This window comes from Papaver somniferum, chromosome 4 (assembly GCF_003573695.1).
Source record: "Papaver somniferum cultivar HN1 chromosome 4, ASM357369v1, whole genome shotgun sequence".
Lineage (NCBI taxonomy): Eukaryota > Viridiplantae > Streptophyta > Magnoliopsida > Ranunculales > Papaveraceae > Papaver > Papaver somniferum.
The window spans coordinates 81274858-81282033 of NC_039361.1; the positions used below are offsets into that span (position 1 = coordinate 81274858).

Genomic DNA, 7176 nt, shown 5'->3' on the forward strand with positions numbered 1-7176 from the left:
CTTAAGATTATGTATACCCTATTAATCTGGGTATGTCCAATCCAGCCGGTAATCTATATTATAAGGGACAATGGTGTTTTCCTATATGAACGGCCACCTATAGTTCGGACATAAAGGATGGTCCTGATTCATCCACATATTCACAAGTGTGTTTTTTTAGTTGGACGGAGATCTACATTTTGGACCATAAGGAATGGTCCTAATTCATCCACGTATTTTGAATTTCTACTCTCCTCCTATCTCCGTCGCGCACTAGCCCTAATCTCACTTAATGCCGAGTTCCTCCCACAATCAACGTCAAGCCGTTTCTCTTATAGTCAGTGAAACGTCTCTGTAAACGTCAAGCTGTTCTCCCGCAAATGGTAGTTCACCTTCCGTTTGAAACGTCAAATTTGGGGAATCAGGCATCATTATCAATAAGCAGTATCAACATCTCTTTTTATGTAAAACAACATTGGCTCAATTTTGATAAACCCTAAATGGTGATTCTTTCTGATCTACTGTTTTTCTTTTCATAGTTTTTTTGTTTTTGTAGGTTTTCCGTTGGTTCGTTTTTTTTGTTTTTAATAAATTTATGTAAGGATGCTGGAGCGCAAAAAATTTCCATCGCGGAGTGAACTTCTCATGGTGGATTTAGCAAAAAAAGAAAATTGATGTTCCTGCAGGTAAATTTTCTAGGTTATTTATTAACGTCACTCCAACGTGTGAATAAGCATTAGGTTGATTGGATTGAGCATGAAAAAAAAAAGATTCAGTTTAATTTCAGAATTTTCTACAAGTTCATCTCTGGATAAGATTGCTCAAGTCGCACGTTTCAAAACTATAGTTGTTTCAAACTTTTCTTTTGATTTTCATACTTTGTTTTTTGGTGTTGAATTGTGTTTTGAAATTCTGTAGGATAAGGTGAATATATTTTTTGAGATGGAGAAATTGGGGATGGAGATTATCTTATTTTGGAATGAGAGGTAAATCTTTTAAAATTCTTAATATTTTTTTAGGTATAATTGGCTGAATTCTTCCTTATAAAGGAGAGAAATTGTGTAAACCTAATATGTATGTCAAATCTGTGGCAGGCTGAGGTGCAAGGATCTAAAAATGTTGAAGGAAAAGATTGTTTGGAGCTTGAATAAAATTATGTCACTATTTCGGTTATGGTGAAACACCTTAAAACTTTCTAAGTATTTTAATGTCTTGCTAACTTTTGCTTGATTAAATATGATGCAATGATTTGACTGGGCAAATTATCTTATCCAAGACTTTGCCCAGTTTAACAAGGGAAAACAGTTGTCCCAATGTTAACTCTCAACAATGTGTGGTAGTAATGGCATTGTGGTTTTTACAATGGCTTTGACATCCTATCACCAGGTTAATTGATGTTATTACTTTAACTAAGATATATGTACTTAACTAAAAAATGCTATAACTTCATATGAGTACTTTATGCCAGCGGTTCAAAGTCGTGTAAGTGGTGGCCACTATTTGGAATGTGATGTCAAGTGCCCAAAAATACAAATGCTCCCGGGAGAGTGGGAATGTATTATACGTTTTTTTACACTATTATTGCAGAAATTAGCTGCCATTTAATCCAATAACAGCCTACAGGTTTGATTATCCTGTATATTCAGCCAACTGAGCATTGATAAATATATATATGCTTTTGGGCATTGGATATTCTTTAACTTAATTGTTATTTCTTCTAGAGGATACTTGGGAAGATTGCAGTGGAGACTATATCTTTCAGATCTATGTCTGGCTAAGGTATGCTGTAATCAATTATTTCCCCTTTAATGGTGCGGGTACGTATCTTAGGATCTTGGACTGACAAGCCTGGAAATATTCCAGTGTCACTAGAAAGGACTAATGAATAACTCCAACATGACTAGATTGGAGAAGTGATAAAAAATAAATTGCCTAGGTAGAAATTTTTATAGTACTTCACCATTTAATAATTTAGTTCAGAAATGCACGATTTATAAAGGGAGATACCAGTCCTACTAAGTGTTGATACCATTTCATCGATTCAACGGCCAGGATCGGTGAGATCTTTCATAGTTTTGTCCTATATGAAACGGTATCAACACTTAGTAGAACTGGTATCCCCTTTATAAATCATGCAGACATGACTCTCTTTCATAGTTATGGAAGAGACGAAATATAAGATATTGTTAGCATTATAAAATGTATATGGTGGTTTCAGGTTTGGTTAGGGGCAGTGAGAAACAAAGATTAGTAGTGTTCAGGTGTTTATCCTTTTACTCTGTATTTTTCTCCAGTTACCCGTAAGTAGATGACTTTCAATTTTCAACTCTAAGTCATTATCATGTAATAAGTTTACTATTTTTTTTTATCATAAGAGAAGTTGTATTAAAGAGTAGAAGAGGCATATCTACCACCACATGTAATTATATTGCGGATAAAACAAAGGCAAAAATCTAACGTCTGTGGTATCAGCGGATAAAAATTCCTTTGAGCATAATGTTAATGAAGGCATGGATTACATCTCAAAAAATGATAAAATATATAAACAACTATAAATTTACAGTACCGTGACCTAGGTTCAGAAAAATCTCACTATACGGGCGGGCTTGGTAGAAACACGAAATTGTGAGCATTTGCAGTTCATGTTTACAGTGCAATCGCTCCCGTCTCAAATAGAATAGAGCAAGTATATAGTATGACACCTGCATACTAAGTGCTCAACTTTGACATGTATATTGCCGCATTTCTAGATGTATTTGGATGGGTCAACTTTTGGAGAATGATCCACATACCTCTAATATACTGCTGCATCGCCACTTGCAAGTGGATGAACCTTTTATCATATTTCAGTGTACTATGGTTAATTTGTTGTGAATTTTAGGCTATCAATCAACTTGGTCTGCTACCTTGCATTTCTTACAAATTTGGCTAATTTTATGTAAAGGTTTGGCTCGGTGGAACCCTTAATTACTCGGTAGAATCTTTAATCAGGTAGAGCTTCGGTTATTAGATTTTTATCTGAATGACAATTCATAGACTCTTAGCATGCGGCGTGACTTATAAAATTTAACAGCCATACTGGGTCGGTTCCAGCCAGCCAGTTTGTCATCCAGCCTGCAGTTGTTGCTAATTCAACTTTCATAATTTGCATATAAAACCATTCAAAGGCTATAACAAAACTACATCTTGCAACTAAAGCATCTGAACAACGTACAATCAAGTTTCCAACCCACCATAAGGCAGGCATATGTACTAAACAAATTATGCCCGGGGTCATACCACTTACGAATTAAGCATTGTCATTTTTTTTTATAAATATTTTGCAACTTTAGATTCGATGGTTGATTCATATGTTGTGATAGATTATTTGCATACATTGTAATTCTAGAATGTAAAAACTTGAATTTTGGGACGCTTGCTCAGTCGGAAATGGTGGCCATATATCTGTTTATCTGTGTTCTAATACTAAAGAGATGTTTTTTTTATATTTACATGTGAGTTGGGATGCTCATCACCATTACAACTTGAGTCCTATATTATCCAGAGGTCGCTGCTCTGGACAACCTGCCATGGCTTCCAGCGATCTTTACGACTACTCCATTACAAAGATTAAAAAAGTTATAATGGGAGTCACATGTTACTGATAACTACTCTGTTGACAGCCATTGCTTCTAGCAATCAATACGTTTCGGGACATGGATAATTTCGGGGAATCAACTACCTATTGGTGGTGCAAGAGGCTTATAGTATATATTGCTGTTGCACATTAAGTTCTCTATAATATATTACATCATGCAGTACTGATATGATTTCTTTTAGGATCACGTTTATTAACAATGAGCATATATGTTGGTGTTGAGATTTTGGAGGGATGTTTTGCAATCTTATTAAATTACAATAATAAAGTCTTCCAAGATCAACGATCCCAGAAATGAACTTATTAGAGACTAAAAAGTTCAAACACAAAGTATAAACTTCATTTTCTTCACCAAGTAGAAATAAGAAAGCAACATCGTTGTGTGACGGTAAATCCTACATGGCAAAGTAAGAACCAAGGAAGCACAACTCGACTGCGAGGTCCTCACTATGGGGAAAACAACGTCTAAAAACCTAAAACTTCGGAAACAGCAAGAACAAACCATACCCCGTGCCGTAGTAATAAGTCAAAATACAACGTAACAACTACAACATTTTAATACATGATAATTAAAAAGGAAATGTAGTATTCTAATTAACGACCGGTTATGGCTAACGACTAAAGTGCATAAATAATTGAAAAAGGAAAAAACTTTATTTACAGTAATTTCTTACACTATTTTTCATGCAATCTCATCGTGCATTGCACGAGTCAAGAAGTGGAAAAAGAAACTTGTGGTTTAGCATGAAAATTTGTAAGTTTCTCCCTTAGTTTCACCGTAGATTCATAGAAGACATTGTCCTTCACCATTGGAGTGATTTTAACTATAAATGAACAAATTTAATGCTAATTATGTCTATGGTTAGAAAAGAGCAAGTTTATGGGTTCATTAATTCAGTTATTCATTATAAATTAACCTCATAGGCCGTCTTAGAATCCTAAATCGCACAACGCTCGTCAATCACCAAAATTCTTCAGTTGAATCCAAGAATTAACATCCACATATTGTTTTGATAATCATCATATCCTCAAATGGGAGAGAAAGAGGAGAAGCATGACAATTCAGCAGAAAAGCAAGAGGGAAATCACTCAAAGAATGATGAGCATGAGAAAGATGAAGAGAAAACAAAAGATAAAAAGAAGAAGAGTAAGAAGGACAAGGAGAAGAATTCTGGTGAAGGCCATGAAGAAGAAGAAGGTGGTGATGGGAAAGAGAAAAAGAAGAAGAAGAACCCCGAAGATAAGAAGGACCCGACAAAACTTAAAATAAAACTTGAAAAGCTTGAAACCAAAATGCAAGCTTTAGCTATTAAAAGAGATGAAATCTTAAAATTGATCCAAGAAGCTAGTACTGCGCCAGTTGCCGAAACCGAACCACCAAAATGAGAAGCATCTAGGTTGAGCTATCGACGTTAGAGGGAGTTGGTTAAATACGTATGTGCGGCAGCGCAGCGACCCTTCGAAACGCTTATATTTATAATTTTATGCTTAACTAAACTAGTCTGATCATATATATGTATCTTTTAGGATATCTTGATGAAAATCTAAGTAACCTGTTGTAAAAACACAAGTACGTATGTAATATGGGGTGTTTGCATGCGTGTCGATGCTGCTTCGACAGTAATCTATCAGTTTTATATGAAATTAAAAGCATTTTCATGAAGTAGAAGCATGATGAGTACATACATGATCTACCGAGTTTGCCTCGGGTTTTGCATTGATGATTCAATTACGACGAACATATGCGAGGAATGAAGCCTGGTCCGTAATCAATACAAACTTGTGAAACAGAGTAGTTTGCATGCATGACTTCGGACCATACCTCATTCCATACATATTGTCATCGATGGTTCAACGCTCTGGCTCACGAAAATGCTATGGGTGTGAATTCGAAATGATTTGCCAGAATTACTCTACGTAGGATCATTTATACAAGCTAAGAGACAGCCCGTTAGGCTGAGCGGCACCAACATTAATTATCCCTTTCCATGCGGATGTTGCTTCAAATGAAACATAGCAACAATTTTCATTTATCAGTTTCATTTCAATGATATATCAAGATACGGTAATGTATGACTAAAAAATCAAACTAAATGTTGTCGCAGAACTGGGTTCATCTTTGAACCACTAGTGTCATTTTGATCAGGAATAACAACAAGATAATTGGATATAAAGTAACCATTTGGATTGACAAAATTCAAAATGTGGGATTTTGTGATAATTACTTGCATAGAACTATAGATCATGATACGAACAAAAATCGATTTATACATGGGATAAATAGGAATCTGATTAAATTGATTGATTGGTACTTTTCGTTAACTTTTGATTGTTCCTTAGAGGCAGACATGGTAAAATGATATCACCTACCAGGCTACCACCATTAAACTGAATTTTATAAATTTAATTAGTGTTGCACATTTTGTAAATGGTATTTGACTTTCTATCTGGATGTGTGGCCTGTATGAAAATTGTACACTTTCACAAAGTGGTTTATAGGCAGGTGTTCAAGATATAGGTAGGTCAGGGGCGGAGCCATAAACATGTTGTGTGTGTGTTGGTGGGGGTGGGTGTGCGGGGCGAGCCAAATTCTGGACTCGGGAGCAAGGTATTGAAAGCGTGAAGCGTTTTTCATTTTTAGGAAGCGATGCGTATGTTGAAGCGTGAAGCGTCGCTTCATGGTTGATGTTTGAAGCAGATATTTTCTTATAAATTAGCCGTAAAGTAATTATAAATTTATTAGGAAGATAATATTTATATAAATTTTATATAAATCTAATTTTTAGAAAAACAAAGCGTGTGTACACCAGTTCAACCTTCTCCAAACGAGTGGGAGGTGGAGTGTTCAATTCCCCCTTAAAACATTCAAAATTTTCTTTTAAAAGCTTTAAAAATTAGACGAAATTTTAAAAACTTCACGAAAGATGCGCTTCACATGACCGCTTCAGAGCGAAATGCCGAAATTCGAAGCAAAGCATATGCTCTGAAACGTGAAGCGTACGCTTCATGAAAGATGCACTTCACATGACCACTTCAGAACGAAATGCTAAAATTTGAAACGAAGCGTACGCTCCGAAGCGTGAAGCGTACACTTTTAAAAACCATGCTTACGAACGAAATTCTTTGAGGAATAGCAGAAATGGATAAATGGGCTTATGAGCCCATTTTTTACAGAAATTTAGGCTTGGAAACCAGCACAATGCTCTCAATTGGCTCCATCCCCAGGTGCGATGGCAGTATAAAAATCGTACACTATCTTATAGATTGCAATAGTGAAAAATAAAAGTTTTATGAGGTACAAATATGTAAACTTCAGGCTGGGGAGTAAATGTAAAATATTAGATGGGCTAAATTCAAAAAGTCAAGAGTTATTGTATCGTTACGAGGAATTTGGGAGCTAAAGCCTTGCTCTTTTTTTTTTTTCATTTTTTTTTGAAGCATAAAATTTATTAAACTACTACTAGTGGGATGTTACATGAGGGTATATAATACCCAAAGATTCATCAGTTACAATAAGATTGGTGATCCATGAATCTACATCAACATGAGACTCAAGGAAA

At 35.4% G+C, this 7176-nt stretch overlaps 1 long non-coding RNA gene across 1 annotated transcript; it reads left to right on the forward strand.

Moving 5' to 3' along the window:
• The first annotated feature begins 286 nt into the window (after positions 1 to 286).
• Positions 287 to 3783, forward strand: LOC113276018. The gene is made up of 3 exons (XR_003323864.1): positions 287 to 665; positions 898 to 965; positions 1074 to 3783. It is a non-coding gene; the product is annotated as an uncharacterized LOC113276018 (long non-coding RNA).
• Positions 3784 to 7176: the final 3393 nt, after the last annotated feature.